The sequence below is a fragment of the Lactuca saligna genome, chromosome 3 (genome assembly GCF_052625555.1).
Source record: "Lactuca saligna cultivar CGN05327 chromosome 3, ASM5262555v1, whole genome shotgun sequence".
NCBI lineage: Eukaryota > Viridiplantae > Streptophyta > Magnoliopsida > Asterales > Asteraceae > Lactuca > Lactuca saligna.
Window position 1 is genome coordinate 91,899,809 of NC_136419.1, and position 22,125 is coordinate 91,921,933.

A 22,125-nucleotide genomic window follows, 5' to 3' on the forward strand; every position below is an offset into this window, starting at 1 on the left:
TCTTGAGCATTTGCGTGAAGGTAACATTCGATGGGTCCAATTTCAATGATTGGATCTGCAACATTCGAATGGCCTTGCAATACAAGGACAAGGAGTACATCCTCGATAAGGAGCTACACGAGATTGATGAGTCATAGCCCACTCCTTAAGAAATCCCTGAATACAAGGCCCATGTCAAAGATGCGACCAAAGTGTCGTGTATCTTGCTAGCCATTATGACTCCCGAACTACAGCGGTTCTACGAGGAATATTGGCCCTATGAGATGTTTTAGGTTTTGATGGAAACCTACCATCAAACAGCATGTGAAGAGAGGTGCGTGATAGTTACTCAATTCATCACGACAAAGATTAAGGATGGAGAGTCCATCACGACACACCTGCAACACATGCAGAGATATGTGGATCATCTGCTTAAGCTTAATTTGAACTTTGACGAAGAGTTAGCTACCGACATAGTCCTATACTCTCTACCTATATGCTATGATCAGTTCACGATGACTTATCCTTAACATCTGATAAGGATTATCATATTTGAAGGATTGGATCTGGATGCTTTCCTCAAGTTCTCGATTAATTTATTCCTAGGACAAACAAAATTTTTGTTTTCGAGGAGGTCTGGAGTGATGAGCTTTTGAGATGGGCTTTTTGCCTATTTTTTGGAGGGTAGAGAGGATGTGTTGCATGTTCTCATCAATAACGTATTTCGGAGGAAAGGAAGGCAGGGGCTCTTCCGGAATATCATCTGGCTTCCGAAGAGGAGATCCCTCATCGATAGGAGCAATTTTGGAGATGAAACCGGAGGATGCATTGATGTGTAGGATCGAAAAGCTTCAACGACTAGTTTGGATTTAGCCTTGGCTTCTTCTCTACTTCTTTGAAATACAACAACCAAAGTTGATGGCCATGACACAGCTAACCAAATCCTTTGTTCTTCCTCGGAGAGCACCTTTGTTGGAAACTTTTTACGGGCAGGAGGCCCAATGATGGAATTGGTAATATACATGTATTCTTCTTCATCATCAAATACATAACCTGAAAGAATCTACAAAGAATCATCATAATTTTCATCTAGGAGTCTAAAATTCGAGATAGGTTTCTATGGTTGAGTTCTCCAGCTAGGTCCTTCTCCTCCTCTTGCAACGGAGGATCCTGCACTCGGTGTAAGCAACATAGAAGCCTTAAGTTCCGAGAAAGCATTCAAACACCTTTTGAAAAATCTAATTCATCTAAAGATTCAGAGTGTCATAAGCTTTAGTTGTGGGAGCCTGAGATTTGAGATGATCAACGAGGGCTAAAAGAATGGAAAACATCTCGCTAAATTTGTGGTTCGGAACATCCATGATGTTCCAGCATGCCTGAGAAGCTTGATAAGCACTTGTTGGGTGATAAGGTTCATTTCATATTTCTTCTCGATCTCTTTCTCAAGATGTTGGATTTGTTTCTCATGAGGAACATGAGTTTGTTTGATGAGATTGTTGGTGGCACTAACCAAATCATCATAACGTTAAGCATCTTAGTGATTCTTTCGAGCTAGTGATCGAAAGAAGCATCATACTTGTGTTCCACTTCCTCAATAGCGTGCTTGAGTCGGAGAGAGAAGAGTTGATCGATATCGGCTTCTCTTTTTGTAACATCCCGAAATATCAAGAGTAGAGTTGAAGGGCTAAAAGAGTAAATTGAGAAAGAGTGACTCGGCGAGTCCATGTGCGGACTCGGCGAGTAGAGTCGCGACCTGGTCGCATGTTAAGTGGCCGACTCGGCGAGTCAGTGTAATGGACTCGGCGAGTAGGCGCTGAGTGGAGAAAACCCTAATTCTCGGGGTTGAGCCTTATATAAAGATCACTATGTTTTCCTCCCAGCCTCTTTATCACCCCTTGAGCCCCAGAAAACCCTAAATCACGGAGAAGCACCATTGTTTAGTGGATTGGAGCTTGGAGAAGTAATGGTTGAAGGAATTTTGGGAAGATTGAAGGCTTGGAGTAAGGGGATTTGCTTGGATTCGAATTTCATTGCAGTTGGGGCATCACTTAGAGGTAATATCTCATTATTGACCTGTTGTTATGTTGTTTCTTCATTTTGGGGTTTGTGAGAAATTGTCTATGGATGAAATGGGAAGTCAGGTTAGATCTGAGGTTGCTACCTCAGATCTGGAAGGGAGAAGAATCAGAGAGCATGAAAGTCCCTGTGTTGGAGTGTTTAGTGAAGCTTACATGTCCCAAACCCTAGCCCCAATGTGCAAACGGCTTAGATCTCTTTGGATTCACGTAAAGTTTGCCACATTACGTGATGGATGGGTTGTAGGAGGCTAGATCTATGTTTTGGATCAATTGCATGGCCTGGAGTGCTTCTGAATGGATTCAGAACGGTGGTACTTGGCGAGTCACATGGGTCGACTCGACGAGTTGCTTGAAGATGGCCTGGAACTCGACGAGTTGGAAGAACAACTCGGTGAGTAGGTTGAAGATAGCCTTGGACTCGACGAGTCTTGTCGAAGAGTCCCAAATATTCTCTAGTTGAGCCGAGAATCGGTGAGTCGAGGGATGACTCGGTGAGTCGAGTGCGAGTGGACTCAGAGTTGTTGGACTCGGCGAGTCTCGGGGTGACTCGGCGAGTTAGGTCGCAGATTGAATGAAGTTTTGATTATGGGAACTCGACGAGTCACAGGGTTGACTCGGCGAGTAGGGTCAGTCAGGGGTTGACTTAGACTGAGGACTTTGATTCCAACCAAGGGTTGGCCGTTGACTTTTAGGGTTTGGTCAGCGATGTGGCCTTTGGGCCAAGAGAGAGGTAAAATAGTCTTTTAACCATAAGAGGGTGTTATGAGAGGATTTATTCTAGTCTCGAGAGTTATATTCATGAGAGTATTTGCCTTACGTGTTAGGCGGTGGCGAGTTCGAGATTCAAGTGTGGGGATATCTGCTTCCTGCTTGCCAGGTGAGTCTTCTTACTATACTTTACCTTGAGTAGGTAACCAGAGTTATGTGATTAGAGTATTTGTATGCTATATGTACGTGATGTGTTGTACTGCATTATTTCTATGTGATTTATGATGTGCATGTTTATAGAGTTGGAACCGGAAGGTTCCCAGAGTTAGAACCTGAGGGTTCACAGAGTTTGGGTGCACGGACCCACAGAGTTATAGCCTCGAGTGGCTAATATGTGTTATGTGTGGTATTTTGGGGAACTCACTAAGCTTCGTGCTTACAGTGTTTTGTTTGATGTTTTTCAGGTTTCTTTCAGTATCACGGGACGGCACCGGCTTGATTGTACACACCAGAGAAAGAGTCATATTTTGGAGGATCCTGGTTTTCTATGCAAGTGAAAATGGAGTTATGTTTTGTAAATCGACTATGAATAAGATTTTAAACAAGTGTTTCTAAGAGTAAAATGATTATTTTAAATGAAAAATTTGTCATGAAATTTACGGTGTTACAAGTTGGTATCAGAGCCTTGGTTTGAGGGATTCGGATGCGCCTTCGGGTAAATCTGGACTCAAACTGAGGAAGTAAGAAAAGTTTTAAGGAAATAATTTTCTATAAATGAATAAGGGTTCAAAGAGGAAGCAAGAAAGAGCAGTGTGTACAATCAGCCAGAGCCCGAATGGTGATTTCCCAAAATACCCTTATTTTGTGTTATGAGATATTTATGTTGCACTTTATGAGATATTATTACATGCTAGAGACAGGCTAGGTATTTCATATGTTAGGACTAGAGTGGCCTGATTTGTGATGCCTTAGCCTAGGACTCGTTGTTATATGTGTTATGCTTTTGAGTATGTGATGAGTGAGAGTATCCAGTTAGAACCCCATGAGGGGTAGAGTTACAGAGTTTGGTGGTACTTTCGAGGATGAGCCGAGAAGGTGGAGTTATCACAGAGAGGGAGTCCTATGTATTCTTCGATGCTTGAATGCTGCTTGCTTTGTGCTGTGGAACTCTCGATGATGGGAGTCAGCTACCAAGTGAATATGATGATATTCAGGAGGTAGATGGCTGGCATCATTAGGAGCTCTTCAGCAGCTGATAGCAAAGAAGGGGAGGACAATGGAAGAGCCTAGGGAGTAACCCTAGCCAGATGAGTGCGCTTGCAGAGTAGAGAATTTCGCTGGGAAGCGAGCACGCGCGATGGGATTAGTGAAAGGGCAGGTCGAGCAGCTACTTAGAAGCTCTGGGATGGTCCGTGTGGAAAGTATGGGTAGATGTGGCAGGTAGTATGGGCCCGTACTACTGAAAGCAGAGGACCCATACTTGATACAGGGAGTATTCTGAAGGTTCTAAGGAGCGGATTGAGGAGTGATGTTATGGTTCGGGTACCATACATCAGAGCATATTGAGGAAGTGATGTTATGGTTCGAGTACCATACATCAGAGCAGATTGAGGAGTGATGTTATGGTTCGGGTACCATACATCAGAGCAGATTGAGGAAGTGATGTTATGGTTCGAGTACCATACATCAAAGTAGATTGAGGAGTGATGTTATGGTTCGGGTACCATACATCAGAGCAGATTAAGGAGTGATGTTATGGTTCGAGTACCATACATCGGAGCGGATTGAGGAGTGATGTTATGGTCCGGGTACCATACATCGGAGCGGATTGGGGAGTGATGTTATGGTTAGGGTACCATACACCGGGGCATATTGAGAAGAGATGTCATGGAATGAGTACCATGGGTCGTAGTGAAGGATGTTTGTGGTTCTCTGGTTATTCGGTTATGAGTAAGTTCGATGAGGCGTCCCTTGAGAGGGAGATCGAGAGCCCCTCAGAGTATTTTAGTAAGGAGTCAGTGAGAAGGGAGAATTTCGATCTGATTTGGTCAATCAGTCGATAAAGGAGATGTCACCTCCTATGATCGGGGAGGTACTGATTATGTACGTGTGAAAAAAAAAATCAGGAGCATGATGTTTTAGTTTTGGGTTTAGGGGTAAACCCTGCAGGTCGTCATTGATGATGAGTTCCCACCAGAGTATCAGGTAGCATGTGTGCCGCGAGGCAGTGATCTATCATGAGCAGATAGTCAGTTGGGACTAAGATAGTCGAGGGCCACGCTATACCTAATTGAGTTTAGTCGGGTGTACGGTAGTGGTATCAGCGGGGAGTTCAGTCGAGTTCAGCGGTGCCGAGAGTTTTCTATCCATGGGGTGTTGAATTTGGGAGTGGGTTCCTGTTCTTGGGATGATCCCGGTGTTGGAGCGTTGGTTAATGAGTTGAGGTGAGGGGTATGATGGTTTTATGGTTCAGTCTATGAGCCAGGGATGTTATCGAGCAGTTGAGTTGTTTGGTACTAAATTGGTACGAGATTTGGAACGGCTAGAGGCAGACGTGACGAGAAGTTCTTGAGGAGTTCACCAGAGGTTCAGAGTATATGAGGTCGATTCATTTCCTTAAGGGGGGATTATCGGGCGTTGTGGGGGCAGGTGCGATTTTGCTGGAGAATATAGTTATGGGTTAGTTCCGTGCTATTTGGTGATGGTTCGAACCCTAAGTGGGGGAGAACCGGGTGCCGTATGTAAGAAAGCAGAGATTTGTCAAGAGCAGGTATAAGTAGAGTATATAGATATGCGGTAAGAAATCATGAGACCAGATATGTCGGTGATCGAGGAAAGGGGTCAGAGTGAGTTAATACGGGAAGTACTTGTTTGAAAAGGATGAATGTCTCCACGACAGGTGTTTATTAGTCAGGAATCTGGTATTGGTCGGTGTTGGGGCAAGTAGATAAAGAATGATTGGGCAGCCAACTCCCGGGTCGGTATGCGTATCCTTGTTTGGATTTTAAGCGGCGGGAAAAAGGGTTTCGGAGAATTATCAGCGTATTTCGTAGCCTTAGCGTTTCTTCATATTGCAATTGAGAAATTGAATACACCGAAGTTGCAACTTGGGAAAAATGAAGATCTAGTTATGGGGTTCAGAGGGAATGTATTATTGCATCTATATGGTGCTTGGGGCAGGAGATCTGTGGTTGTGGCAGGATCTTGTGATGTTCGGTGGGGGTGTTCCGAGGTATCCGGGTATTGATATCTTTATTTCGAAGTTATTCGTGAATCTTGAGTTGAGACGACTTGTGGTATATCAGGTATCTATGGAACTAGTGATAGCCCTTCGAGTATGGGCATCCAGGGAGATTACTTGGGAGAGTGGATCTTCGCAAGGGTGGGCATCTGTTATGACGATTACCTCCAGAGTCTGTGATGAATATTCGAGACGAGTATGGGTAGCCGCCTATGATAGTCTGTGGAGCACGAGCTAGTGGAGTCAGAGGGTGTTGTGATACTGCGGGGAGCCGTAGTACTCACTAGTCAGAGGGTGTTGTGATACTTCGGAGAGCCGTAGTACTCACTAGTCAGAGGGTGTTGTGATACTGCGGAGAGCCGTAGTACTCGGTGTTGTGATACTGCGGAGAGTCGTAGTACTCACTAGTCAGAGGGTGTTGTGATACTGCGGGGAGCCGTAGTACTCACTAGTCAGAGGGTGTTGTGATACCGCGGGGAGCCGTAGTGCTCACTATATGGCAAGAGAGTGTGATGATGGAATGTTCTCCGATCAGTGTATGATGTGGAAGAGTTTTGGGCTTGAGTAGCCCTAGTATTGAGTTTTTGGAGCCTCGATGTTGGACCGGGGGCGAGACTGGGGTCCCCGTCTCTGTCGGGGAATATGGTGAGATGGCAAGGGATATGCGCAGCAGAAACCAGAGATCAGAGTGGAGACGATCCTCGGTTGGATTGTACTTTCTTGCATAAGGAAAAGAGAATTTCGTGACTTGCGTGTCACGGGGCCGGGATAGTGGTCACGGGGAGGAAGTTAGTGGGATATTTGGATCATGATTTGGGTGACCTTTGGAGGCTCAGTTGTGGAGTCAAAAGCTGACCTGGTGCCCAGTCTCGAAGAGGGATATGTGATGAGCTAGAGCTTATCCTGATGATGTCGGAGGACACCTCAGAGGGAGTGAACGATTTAGACGCTCAAAGACATGCTTCGGGCATGTGTATTAGATTTCAGAGGGTGTTGCGGCACGTATTTATCCTTGGTTGAGTTATCCTATTTCAACAGCCATCATTAGTGCATTGGTATGCCACCCTTTGTGCTGTTGTATGGGAGGAAGTGTCGGACCCTCATTTGCTGAGGAAAGTGTCGATTCGCGGAAGTGGAAGTTGTAGTGAGAATGGATGATTTGGAGTCTGATGGTCGAACATTGTGTCTGTGACAGTGGTATGGAATGACATCATGATGGGATGTCTGCTGAGGATGCGGAAGGGATTCCGCGGGTGTAGAGCCAAGAGTCTCAGGATGGATGTAGGGATGGAGTCTGGGACTCCCAGCTTGATTCTGATCAAGGGTCGTGTGCGTAGTGCTGGTGTCTCCTGGGGACATTAGAGATGTCATCAGTGCGACGGGTTCTCCTAACCCGAGAGTGCGAAGGTTGGTGCGGCTTGGGTGCTTGAGTGCAAGAAGAGGACTCATGAGATTTGCTCTGGGATTGAAGAGTGGGCCTTTCTGTCGTCACGGATTGGATAGGATGGGATTTGGATCGGGGATCCGATGGTTCATGGCTTCTAACCCTTATGGGTCAAGTGATTGTTGAGATTTGGATCAGTGATGCTTCATGGGTAATTCTCGGATCGTTGAGTGTGGTTATCTGAGGGTACATCCGGTGCCCGGTTCGAGACAGTGTTCAGGACACCATAAGGAAAGGGAAAGTGTGTTCGAGTTTCGATGGGTATGCCTTGTAAGAGCGGGTCCGATTAAGGCCAGGTGGCACATTGTGGGAGTATTTCTGGAGTTGATTTGTTGTAGGCTTCGAGGGCGAAGCCTAATTTAAGTGGGGGAGAATTATAACATCCCGAAATATCAAGAGTAGAGTTGAAGGGCTAAAAGAGTAAATTGGGAAAGAGTGACTCGGCGAGTCCATGTGCGGACTCGGCGAGTAGAGTCACGACCTGGTCGCGTGTTAAGTGGCCGACTCGGTGAGTCAGTGTAATGGGCTCGGCGAGTAGGCGCTGAGTGGAGAAAACCCTAATTCTCGGGGTTGAGCGTTATATAAAGATCACTATGTTTTCCTCCCAGCCTCTTTATCACCCCTTGAGCCCCAGAAAACCCTAAATCACGGAGAAGCACCATTGTTTAGTGGATTGGAGCTTGGAGAAGTAATGGTTGAAGGAATTTTGGGAAGATTGAAGGCTTGGAGCAAGGGGATTTGCTTGGATTCGAATTTCATTGCAGTTGGGGCATCACTTAGAGGTAATATCTCGTTATTGACCTGTTGTTATGTTGTTTCTTCATTTTGGGGTTTGTGAGAAATTGTCCATGGATGAAATGGGAAGTCTAGAGGTTAGATCTGAGGTTGCTACCTCAGATCTGGTAGGGAGAAGAATCAGAGAGCATGAAAGTCCCTGTGTTGGAGTCTTTAGTGAAGCTTACATGTCCCAAACCCTAGCCCCAATGTGCAAATGGCTTAGATCTCTTTGGATTCACGTAAAGTTTGCCACTTTACGTGATGGATGGGTTGTAGGAGGCTAGATCTATGTTTTGGATCAATTGGATGGCCTGGAGTGCTTCTGATTGGATTGAGAACGGTGGTACTCGGCGAGTCACATGGGTCGACTCGACGAGTTGCTTGAAGATGGCCTGGAACTCGACGAGTTAGAAGAACAACTCGGCGAGTAGGTTGAAGATAGCCTTGGACTCGACGAGTCTTGTCGAAGAGTCCCAAATATTCTCTGGTTGAGCCGAGAATCGGTGAGTCGAGGGATGACTCAGTGAGTCGAGTGCGAGTGGACTCAGAGTTGTTGGACTCGGCGAGTCTCGGGGTGACTCGGCGAGTTAGGTCGCAGATTGAATGAAGTTCTGATTATGGGAACTCGACGAGTCACAGGGTTGACTCGGCGAGTAGGGTCAGTCAGGGGTTGACTTAGACTGAGGACTTTGATTCTAACCAAGGGTTGGCCGTTGACTTTTAGGGTTTGGTCAGCGATGTGGCCTTTGGTCCAAGAGAGAGGTAAAATAGTCTTTTAACCATAAGAGGGTGTTATGAGAGGATTTATTCTAGTCTCGAGAGTTATATTCATGAGAGTATTTCCCTTACGTTTTAGGCGGTGACGAGTTCGAGATTCAAGTGTGGGGATATCTGCTTCCTGCTTGCCAGGTGAGTCTTCTCACTATACTTTACCTTGAGTAGGTAACCATAGTTATGTGATTAGAGTATTTGTATGTTATATGTACGTGATGTGTTGTACTGCATTATTTCTATGTGATTTATGCTGTGCATGTTTATAGAGTTGGAACCGGAAGGTTCCCAGAGTTAGAACCTGAGGGTTCACAGAGTTTGGGTGCACGGACCCACAGAGTTATAGCCTCGAGTGGCTAATATGTGTTATGTGTGGTATTTTGGGGAACTCACTAAGCTTCGTGCTTACAGTGTTTTGTTTGATGTTTTTCAGGTTTCTTTCAGTATCACAGGACGGCACCGGCTTGATTGTACACACCAGAGAAAGAGTCATATTTTGGAGGATCCTGGTTTTCTATGCATGTGAAAATGGAGTTATGTTTTGTAAATCGACTATGAATAAGATTTTAAACAAGTGTTTCTAAGAGTAAAATGATTATTTTAAATGAAAGTTTTGTCTTGAAATTTACGGTGTTACACTTTCACCAACAGTGGGACCGGACTTGTTTGTTTTGGACAGGGATTTGAGGATTGCATCAAGCATTGAATCCAATCCGGAAACATTATCGTCAATCTTGCCATTTAGTCCGATCACAAAGGTTTCTGAGGCATCAACCTTCTTCATGTTGTCAGATACATTGTCTCGGAGTTCCAGGAAGGAAAAAGGATCAACATAATATCCTACGGATGATTCTATGTCTGAAATGGAGGTCCGAGACATATTTTTTTCATTCCCTTTATTCACTGGAGGTTCCGAGGTAGGGCCAAGTTTGTTTGTAGTAGCTGCAGTGTCTAGCTTGGGAGTGGACTTTGTTTCAGCTTCGAAAAGCATTTGAGGATTGTCATCAATTTTGATCACTTCATCATTTGGTTCGGAAGATGAAAAGGAGAGTCCAAAATCAAAATCAGGTCTTGTAGAGGATGGATTTGATGAAACGAAGAAAGATGTTAATCGAGGTAAAGCAGCAATCAATCCTCTTACATCGTCAAACATAACTTCTTTTGAAAGTTTTTCATTTGGATCGGAGTGAAAACAACCATTATGTTGAGTCTTGGAAGGATCGTCAGAGTTGATGTAGTCTTAAGTCTCTCCTGATGCAAACTCTAGATCTGTTACATCATCAGTTAGAGCAATGAAGGGCAAGCTGCTTGGAATGGTCCTATTCCTCATTAAGATGAGAGTTGCTTTAACTTGAGTTATGGTGAGTTCAGGGTGCCTTGAATGAGCCCTATCAAATAAATATTCACACAGTGGATCATTAGTTTCTGATCATTTTGTACCCTTACCGGGTATTAGACCAGTTGAGGCATCGAAGGTAGGAGGGACTACTCCCACATTAGAATGCTTGGGGTCCGAAACAGGGATCTCGGACTGTGATTGTGTAGAAAGAATTATTTTTTCTAAATAGACACGTGGGTTTATAGGGCGCAATGAACTTTCATCAACACTAGCAACACCTTTTTGGGAAGGTGAAGGTAGATTATGTGCAGACTCCCCATAGTTATTTGCTTCTGATTTTGAAACATTGAGGAGTACCTTAGAATAGTGGGTAGGAGGGGTGAGCGGATGGTCAGAGTCAGCTGGAATGTCTTTAGTTCCTTCCTATTGGGAGGAACAACCGAATTTGGTTCTTTTTTTTTTGCTTTGGCCTTTGAGGGAGAAGATTTACACTTGGTAGACTTCTTTTTCTTACCTCCAGATGGAACTGCCTTGGCCATGTCTAAAATAGGCTCAACAGAGACATGGGTGGATTGTGTAGGGCTATACATAATCAAAGTCTCTATATGTTGTTTTAAATGAATGGACTCGGATGGTAAAATAGCTAACATATGCTCTGGTAAACGTCTAATAGGTCCGGAAGATGTTTGGTCCAGGAGTTGAAATGATTTCATAGTTTTAAAGGTAAGAAGTACCTATTCTGGAATAAAGCTGATGGGAATGGTCTCATTTCATTCTATATACAGTTTTGGATAGTTCGAGCCCAAAATCAAGGGCCTGATATCTCGTGAGGCTTGCAGTTGATGGCAAACTTCCGAAATTCCTGCCATCAAACTTCAGCGAGATCCACCAGATTGTTCTTCCATGAGAAGATGTTGTACACAATATACAACCAATATTTGCTCAGTGAGTCCGTTCCTCCATGATTTCCTGATAAACCTCTTACTATGAAGTGCATAAGAACTATCCATAAGCCTGATACAGTAGATTTCTTGAACTTCTTTGCTTTGTACTCCTCACTGTACCTAATACGATTCATAAACAACTGAAGCTCCTCAGCCGTTGGTTCTTAAACTGTAATGTTTTCTGGTTTTTCCTTGACACCAATCACTCTCAAAAATGTAGATTTGTGAATAGGCACGGTTCTATCTCCAGTAATCTTTGTCTCAAAAATGTCATCGTTAATCTTATTGCGTTCGAAGGCTGTGTGAAGTAGGCAAACGGGAATAGGTGGGTCGGGTATCTAGGTGAGTGTCACAACAATAGGGTGATGAGTGATGAAATCGATCATGACACGGATCGTCTCAATGTAATCATTTGGGTCTAGAGAAAATAGTTGGGTAGTTTCTCTGAGGACGGGCTCTGTTGACATTGACGAACAAGAACCTTTCAACTAATTTGTTTTTTTTTTGGGGGGGGGGGGGGGGTCGCAGTTTTGGGAACGGTTTGAGTGGACGCCATTGTAGCAGGTCGAAAACTTGAAGAACACTTTTATCTAAGAGAGAAGAGTTGGGATGAGATTTCTGAGAGCGTAACAGGTAAAAGGAATTTCAATGGGCTTTTATAGGTTTAGGAAACAAATGGATCGGCTTAGAAAAGCAATGATGAAACCCATATTAGGAAACAGACCGCATTTAATGTGTTTCCAAATTTAGGACTGAGTTGACCTGAAACAAAAAAAGCAACACTAATTTAACGTGAAGAATGGAAACCGTCGCCATATGACATGATGTTTGCTTTTTGAAGACATGTGCAGAAATTGCGCTTATCTAGGTCGAGAAGATAATCATCATTAAAATATAACTGTTTGAGTTAATGGAAAAAAATTTCGAATTATATATTGACAAAAACCTTTGATCTTATTACAAATGAATTGATTTCAAAATCAAAATGTTTCGAGGTGATTTAAAAATGAATCTGTCACAAGTGAATGCCCAAAATGAACTTATGAGATGGTCACTGTACATTGAGAATGTACTAGATGAGTTTTGAAAAGTGATTTTGGAGGGAAAAGTTTTGGAATGTTTTGAAAACAGTTTATGACCATAAGGAATCCAAACAAAAATCGAATGATCTCAGAACATAATAAAGGTCTGAGATAGCATCCGGAATGAAAACATTTAAGCCATAAGGTTCGTAATGAATTTTTGAAAAGTATTGGGAGCCAAGATTCCAAAGTGAAAAATTTTTTAAAAATCCAGAGTAAAATTTTTAAACGATTCCTGAGTTAAAGGTATGTAGTAAATATTTTATTTCGCACAGGATGCGAGAAAAGAGTTAAATACCGTTCTGGATTTGATTTCTGGGATCAATTTATGAAGTAATTTCTGAGCTGAGATTGATACCAATGTGACTATATTGGTTGTGGACTCCATAAGACAAAGTGAGTTGTACAAATTAAAACTACAAGAGGTGGTCAGACAAAAAGACACGTAAAATGATCCTATTTATTCCGAGAGGTGACAGTTCCAAGATGGGTTAAAATTTGACTCCGGAACCTTTTACTTTCTGATGTTGCCATCAGAGAGTGCAAACCTCTTCAAAGAACTGAGGATCATGCATCATCATACCCATTTTGTTCAGAAAACCATTGAATTTGGTTTCGTCTAATGCCTTAGTAAAGACATCAGCAATTTAATCATCAGATGGAACAAAAATAAGTTCAATGTTACCATTTAAAACATGATCTTTAATAAAATAGTACTATATATCAATGTGCTTTGTCATTGAGTGATGAATTGGATTATGAGAAATGGCAATGGCACTTTGCGAGTCACAATAGATTGGAATTTGTTGAAACCGGTAACCATAGTCTAGGAGCTATGATTTCATCCAAAGAAGTTGAGATGTACAGCTGGCAGAAGCAATGTATTTTGCTTCATCTATTGAGAGTGCAATGCAGTTTTGTTTCTTCGATGACCAGCTAACCAAACAACCTCCTAAAAATTTACAGCCACCAAATGTGCTTTATCGATCCAATTGAAGACCACCAAAGTTAGAATTAGAATATGATTGAAGAATAAAAATTTCATTTGTTGGGTACCAGATTCCGAGACTCTTTGTACCTTTGAGGTATCGAAATATTTGCTAAATAGCCAAGAGATGAGACATTTTTGGGTTAACTTGAAATCTAGCACACAAGCATGTTGAAAACATGATGTCCGGACGACTTCTTGTAAGATAGACTAGTGACCCAATCATTCCTCTATATTTCTTCTCATCAACGACAACACCTGAAGGGTCCGAAAATATTTTGTATCTGCAACCCACGGGTACCTTGGCAGAGGCACATGTATCCATTGAGTATTTCTTGAGGAGTTATGAGATGTATTTTGACTTGAAGACCAAGGAAAAAACTCAATTCACGATTCATACTCATTTGAAAAGGATTGATCATTAGCTTAGCAAATTCAACTACCATTGATGAATATGTAGATACAAAAATGATATCGTCAACATAAATCTGGCAAGTATGGGGTGTTTTCTATTTGACCTTCGGAACATGGTGGGATCGAGAATACCCCTTTGGAAACCAAATCTCTTAAGAAAGTTGGTATGAGTCTTGTACCAGGTGCGAGGAGATTGCTTGAGTCCATAAACAACTTTTCAGTGTTTGTAGTAATGCTTAGGATATGATAGATTGAAAAAATCGGGAGGCTGTTGGAGATAGACTTCCATGTCTAGTTCACCATTTAAAAAAGCACTTTTGACATCCATTTGGTAAACCTTAAAGCCTTTTTGAGCAGCATAAGCAAGAAAAATTTTGATGGCTTCCAGAAGGGCAACCGAAGCGAAGGTCTCGTCGTAGTGAAGTCCTTCAATATGAGTGAATCCTTTGGTCACCAATCATTCTTTATTTCGAATGATAACTCTTGTGTCGTCTAGTTTGTTCCAAAACACCCATCTAGTAGAAACAATGGGATGATTCTGAGGAGGAGGGATGAGAGTCCATACTTCATTTCTATCGAATTCTGCTAGTTCTTCCTGCATGGTCGGAATCCATTCAACATGTTCTAATCACTCTTTAATGGATTTGGGTTCAAAAATTGAGATAAATACCGAAAAATGACATTCATTTTGAACACTTATGGGATTTTGTACACCAACGTTAGGATTTCCAATAACTTGGCTTGGAGGATGATCATTGGTCCATATATGTAATCTCGGAAGTTGTTAAGTAGAAAAAGATCCTATATTAACAATGGGGTTATTTTGCTCCCCCTTAATAATTTGAACTTGTGGATGATGCTCCCCCTGAACCTCCAAACCGCATAGGTTGACATCATCATCAAGTGGGAAATCGAAGAAATTTTTTTCATCATTGTTTTTGATAGGATTAGAGTCGAATTTAGTAGTTGCATCTTGGAATCCATCCATATTTGATTCAAGGGAAGGTTGACCATTCTCCCCTTCAACCTGAGAACTTTGAAACAGTTCAGAATCAAATGGAGGAAAACTAGGTGTTAGACCTGAAACATTTTGGGAAATCAGAGTTGTTGTTGATGAGGTTTGTCTTATACGAGATTCCGAATCAAGAGTTGTTTCTAAAGGTCCGAAGAAGGTTTCAAAGTCGACTTCATAGATTTGGACATCCTAGATCTAGAGCATCGGACTTCATGGTGTGGTTGTGACATAGGTTGTCCAGAATTCCGAACGAAATTATCATCAAAGGTGACATCAAAGATTTCTTCAAGAACTCAAGTTTCTCAATTAAGAACTTGGTAAGCCTTTGATTTAGTAGAGTATCCAAGAAACATAGCTTCATCAGCTTTGGGTTGGAACTTTGTAAGCTGATCACAGTTGTTCTTGGTGAAGCATCTACATCCAAAAACCTGAAGAAAGAATATACTTGGCTTCCGACTGTTCATGGCTTCGTACAATGTCATGTTGAGGCTTCAATTAATAATACTCCTATTCTGAGTGAAGCATGCATTTAAAATAGCTTCATCCTAAAGATAGAGTGGAAGATTAGCAAAGTTAAGCATGCATCGAGAAGCTTTAATAAGTGTTTTGTTGTGTCGCTCGACTACAACATTGTTTTGTGGAGTGTATGGAGCAGAGAAGTTGTGGTCAATCCTTTCTTGGTGAGGAAGTTCTCAATCATAGAATTGGTAAACTCCGAACCATTTTCACTTCGAATTCACCTTACTGGAAGTTTGATGAGAACTTCAATTCCTTTCATAAAGTTGATGAGTTTAGATGCTACCTCTAACTTGAGTCGTAGGAAGAAGACCCAAGTGAACCTAGTAAAATCATCCGCAATCACAAGAATGTATTTTTTATGATGTAGACTCTATAGTATTGTGGGTCCACACAGATCAATGTGCAGAAGTTCTGATGGGTCCGAGATAGATTTTTTAATGATAACAGGGTGACCCTTCTTCAATTTCTTTCCACACTCACATGCAGCACATAAATGATCATTTTCAAACTTGAGGAATGGTAGACCTCTTACCATTTCACCAGAAACATGACCATTCATATATTTAAAGTTCAGATGAGCAAGCCTCATATTCCATAACCAACTAACGTCGAGAATAGCTTGTGAGAGTAAGCATAGTTGGCGCTTGCCAATGATCATGTTGATGTTAAGAGGATACATGTTCTTGTTGCTATTTGACTTGATCAAACATTCTTTCTGGTCTTCTGACATGGCATAGCTGTTTTTCTCAGAGAATTCAACTCGATGATTCACATCGGCGAGTAAGCCACACTTATCAAATTATGCTTCAAGTTAGCTACATACGCCATGTTTGAAATGGAGAAGTTGCCATTTGTAAGGATGCCATAACCTATGATCTAGGAGTTGGAATTGTTGATATGTCACGTAGCCAGCATTTGGTGAAAGTTTGAGATATCATAGAATGTCGTTCTGCCCCGTCATGTGCATGAAGCAAGCACTATCAATATACCATATTATTTCTTGCTCCGAAGCACAGAGTGCCTGCAAAATTAGTGAGTTGTGGACTTTTTAGGCTCCGAGTTAGGTTTTGGGACAAGGGCACGAGTTTTAGGCCTCAGGTCTGACTTTTGAGCAACAGACGTTTTGGAAATTTTGTTCCAAGATTCATTAGGAAAAAAATAGAAGGCCATGGTCTTTCATGTATCCAATAATCATCCTTAATGACACGAGGGTTCGGAACAACCTTTCTTGGACAAGTAGTTTTTAGAGCTGTGGGAATTACTTTCTCTTTCGGAGTTGCAGTTTCATTATTGGGATTTTTCACTTTCCATACAAGTTTTTCTTTTGAAGATTTTTGTGAAATTGTTTTCTTAGAAATTACTTCTTTGTTTGATGTTACATTTGATTTTGAAATCTATTTAGGTTTGAAAATTGTACCATCGGCTTTGGCTTAAAAAACAGATGAAATAGTCCGAGGAGAGTTTGGTCTGGCAGATTGACTATTGACAATAGGCTTTTTAGAGGTAGAACAAATTAGTTGCTTATGTTCTTCCTGATTGGAAGGCCTTTTGAGAATCTTAGTGGGTACAAAGGTGCTCTATCTCCTAATTGCTGGAGAGGTAGTCTAAGGTACATTCTTTTTGGAGTTCTCAAGGAATCTTGAATTCTGACTTGACTTAAATTCCTTTTTGAGAACATTTTTGGCTTCTACCTTCAGTTCACCAACATCTTTCTTATTCAACATAGGTTTCCTTTTTGAGTTCAAAGAATACTTAAAGGTTTGACTAATAGAGGGTTGTCAAACACATGTTTGATTGGCACAAGTTTGGTTTTAGAGACCACTTGTGAATCAGATTCACATGAAATCGATGAATCATCAGTGTCACTATCTATTGATGCCCAAACTAACTCAGAAGTATCAGGTTCAGTTGTCTGATGAATGATTTCTTCAACTACACAGTTGTTAGGAGGATTGTGGTTCTAAATTTAAAAGACAATGTTTGGAATACTAGAGTGGGGTTTCGAGGTCCGATTTAGGTCTAAGTTTGTCAGAGGCGTGGAATCGGGACATTTGACAACTATAGGCTAAAACTCAGGAATTAGTGATGCAAATTGGTCAGAAGTCTCATGAAGGGGTGACAAAGATGAGATAGGGGTGTTTGAATGTTTGATGTTTGGTACGTGTCCCATAAAAGTTAGGTTTTGTAACTCCCTTACGAGATGAGCAATTGGTTTTGGAAACTTGCTTCCGAGACCAGGAGCTTTTGACCAAGGATGACGAAAATTGTGAGTAATTCATTCTTTTCCTTTTTTTCAGTTGCTTCATCAGCTTACTTATAAGCTTTATAAATGATGTTCATATTTGATTTGATTTGGGTTAGATATGGTTTACAGAGAGACTACTTAAAATTATTATCAGCAATCATAAATTTTACATGTTGAATGAAACTTTTGCCAAGTGGATTGCTGGTAGCCATGTAGTAGTATTTTGGTTGAACATCTTCATCATCTCTCTCGGATTCATATGACAAGTAGCCTTCATCACATTGAATTTCTTGTCAAGCCATAAGATACATGTTTCTACAAGTGGTTACTATTGGGTTTTGAGCACTATAACACTCATATGGTGCACATGCAACCCTAAAAGCTTTGGATGTATGTTTTCTCTAATTATACATGCATTTTCAGTTTTTCCAAATCATTATCCCCAACTAGCATACAATTGAAGCTATACAATATAAAATTAGTTTGGAGGCTTACATCTTGAGTAGGGTAGAGTTCTTGACCTTTGAAAGCTTGAGCACCATATGTGTGATGCCTCTAATGATTCACAAACACCAAATGCAAGAGGAGGATTTAAAGAAAGGTTATTTAGCATAAAATCTACTTCACTCTCTTAGATTGTATGTGGTGGCCGATTTTAGCTATAGGGGTGAGTATTTATAATGTGGAAAATGTTAGGGTTACGCTTTGTAAACCCTAATGACATTTCATATACTTAGGCTCCATGGGTTAACCTCCATGGACTATCCATGGAATGTCTCAATGGTTTAGCCCATCTTAAATAACTATGTATCATTAGCCTAGATTATGAGAATGATTGATTTACATAATCAATCCATACATATTTAATTAGTCTATTTTGATCACAAGTTAGTTCAAAACTAATTCTTGACCAATACTAATTAAATAATATGATTACTCAATTAATATATTATACTATAATATATTAATAAATCACAAATAACATTATTCTCAAAAGTCCATCCTATCAAATTGCACTGATGAAGGCAACCCAAAAGGATCATGCTACAATCGGGTCAAGTACATCCCAGTTATAGTTATAGGCTTAAACACCAAATCCAACAGTGTCCCACTTGGATAAGTCTAATAACTATAGCTACATATGTAACTTTAGGATCCGACTTAGAAATTGTAAGCTTTTAAAATCCGTTGTCAACTCTGACCCACTCAGTACCGCGACTTTTAGATAAGGGAACATATACTCCTATGTTCTCAAAATATATGTTGTACAAATAAATGGAACAATGTCATACTTATTTTCCAGTAGTTGGTTTCCCGATTTCCAATTCGTCTAACATAGAACATAACTGAACACATCAACTTATTTCTGACTAGGCCCGACACATAAGTCAAAACAGAATCATCGAGGGGCCCAAGATATCGCTTTTAATCCTCTTAGGATAAAAGGAACAGATAAACAATGATATTATATGTTTGTACTAACTACACATCACATCATGCACAATGACACGTTTTATAACATCAAGTTATCGATGCTTTTTTGTGCCATCAATTCACAACCAAATCGTAGTCACCAACTCATATATATTGGTTTGAAGACTATATGATATTATCGTCTCACAATCACTCGTGATAAATTTCATAAAGTGATTCAGGTGAGCGCGGGTTGATCCAATACTCAAATCTTATTTCAGTACTCATGAGTGGTGTATCAAACTGTTTCTATGCCTAACACCTTAGACAATCTACAAGCCAACTCATGACAGTGTTCTTTCATACTTACTTCCAACGTATGATAAACTGTGGATAGTTTGAATGAATCTTATTATTCTGGAAGCCAAAACATGCAAAGTGAAACAATAGTAAATAATTGACACAAGACAGTAACTTTACTTATAAATAAAACTCCTTTTATTAGTTATCAGATTTCAATTGCAATGTAGCTATTACAAGTTTCGGTTTTTCTAATCACTAAGACTAATATCGTCCGTTACCCTAATGGCCCTTACATGCTGCAAGTGCTTAACCCTAGTCAGTCCCTTTGTAAGGGGATCTGCTGGGTTGTCCTCTGACGATATCCTCTTCACCACGAGGTGTCCTTCTCCTACTTGATGTCTTATGAAGTGGTAATTTATGTCGATATGTCTTAATCTTCCATGATCTCTTGGTTCCTTGGTTAAGGCAACGGCCCCTTCATTTTCGCAGAACATCTCAACAGGCTCCTTTATGGATAGAATTACACCAAGGTCTCCGATGAAGTTTTTATATTATATCGCCTCCTTCGATGCTTCACTTGCTGCAATTTACTCTGATTCGCATGTTAAATCAGCTATAGTTTCCTTCTTGGAACTTTTCCATGTCACTGCTCCTCTATTCAGAGTAAATATCCAGCCCGGCTAAGAGCGGAAATTATCTCTGTGGGTCCGAAAGCTCGCGTTGCTATACCCTGTTTCTCTCAAGGCATCACTCCCACTGAGGTTAACGACCCAATCCTTAGTCCTCTGCATGTACTTAAGAATGTTCTTAACCGCAGTCCAATGTGCTTTACCATGGTTCCCTTGATATCTACTGACCATTCTGAAAGAAAATGCCACGTCAAGGTGAGTACAAGTCATAGCATACATGATCCAACCAACTACGAAAGCATATGGTATATGACTCATCTCTGCTATCTCATCCTTTGTACTTGGAATTTGAGTCTTACTCAGTTTGGTATTGCCTTGGATAGGTAAGTCACTTTTCTTGTACTCCTCCATGACGAAACGTTTCAACACCTTGTCCAAGTAGGTAGTTTGACTAAGTCCTATTAGTCTTTTACTCATGTTTCTCAATATCCTTATCCTTACAATATAGGAAGCTTCTTCGAGGTCCTTTAGAGAGAAACACTTCACAAGCCATTACTTGACCTCCTGCAAGGTTGGGATGTCATTCCTTATGTGTAGTATGTCATCCACACACAACATCAGAAAGCTGACTATAGTCCCACTAGCTTTGACATACACACAAGACTCATCCTCGCTTCTTGAAAATTCAAACTCTTTGACTTTCTCATAAAACAAAGATTCCATCTGTGAGATGCTTGTTTCAATCCATCTATAGATTTCTCAAGGTTACACACTGTATTAGGATACTTTGCATTGACAAAAACCTCTGGCTGACTCATGTAAACATCTTCAGCCAACTTTCTAGTAAGGAAAGCGATTTTTACATCCATTTGCCATATTTCATAATCATGAAATGCAGCTATGACCAACATAACCCTTATAGATTTAATTTTCGTTACTGGTCAGCAGGTCTCATCATAGTCAACTCCCAAAGTTTGAGTAAAGCCATTCACAATGAGTCGTGTTTTATATATGTGTACATTCTCATCCATGTCGGTCTTCTTCTTGAAGATCCATTTGCACCTGACTGTCTTATGGCCTAGCACATTGTCAACCAAGTTCTAAACTTGATTGTCATACATGGACTGAATCTCGCTATCCATAGCCTTTTACCATTTTGCAGACTCAGGGACTTCCATGGCTTCCTTGGTAGTAGCCCCATCTAGTTTGCCTATATTTTTCTTCTTTTTACTTCTTGTAGTCTTCATACAGAAACCATTCTTTCTTTGGCTTTCTTTAATCTTCATCAAATCGACCTCTAATAGAAAAACAAACTTGAGCTTTTCTATTCTCGTTTTTGGCTAATTGGCAATCCTTAGTTAAGTTTCTCCCATTGCAATTGTCACAACCCACACATATTGCGTGTATGGATTGATCCATCTTTTTCATTCGTCGATCCATGTTATTTAACATTTCCAAAACTATCTCCATTTCTTCCGAAGCACCATTTCCATCCATGTATCCTCCTATCTTATCTTCTCGAGGGTTGTGGTATTCCTTTTAATGCTTTGAAAATTCTTCGATTAGCTCTTTAATTATAGTGGGATTCTTCTTTGTGAGAGGTCCTTGAGAATCGAGGAGTTGCCTTATCATCATGTTTACCCCATCATAAAATATAGATACTTCTTGTTGTTCATTAAGATCATTTTAGAGACAATTTCTTAGTAACCCTTTATATCTCTCCCATGCTTCATACAATGATTCCCCTACTTGTTGATCAAAATTGGCTATATCTTTCTTTAATTTATAAACCTTTGATGGTGGGCAAAGTTGTTTGATGAACTCTTCATGAATTTGTGCCTATGTTGTGATTGCACGGGGTGGTAGTGCCTTCAACCAATCTTTTGTTGCTCCCTTAAATGTAACTGGAAGCATTCTCAACAACACCATTTCTTGTGGGATGTTTAGAATACTAAAATAATCAGCGATGTCATTGAATTTATCGATGTGTTTGTATGCGTCTTCATGATCTTTTCCATAGAATGGGATACCTTTTAGCGTGGAAAGGATGTGTCCCTTGAGTTAGAAGTTGGTAGTGGCAAGAATTTTGGATTGAACAAGGTCTGGACCAATGTCCTCACGAATTCGCTTCTTGTATGCCTCCATACTCATGTCCACAATGTTGGTCATCTCATCTTTTGGCTTGCTTTCAGGTTCTCTTTCTTTTTTGATTCTGTTCTGGGCTCGTAACCAACTT

At 40.9% G+C, this 22,125-nt stretch overlaps 1 non-coding gene across 1 annotated transcript; it reads left to right on the plus strand.

The window, feature by feature from the left end:
• The first annotated feature begins 21,567 nt into the window (after positions 1–21,567).
• Positions 21,568–21,674, plus strand: LOC145037962 (small nucleolar RNA R71). The gene has a single exon (XR_013679070.1). It is a non-coding gene; the product is annotated as a small nucleolar RNA R71 (small nucleolar RNA).
• The last annotated feature ends 451 nt before the right edge of the window (positions 21,675–22,125 follow it).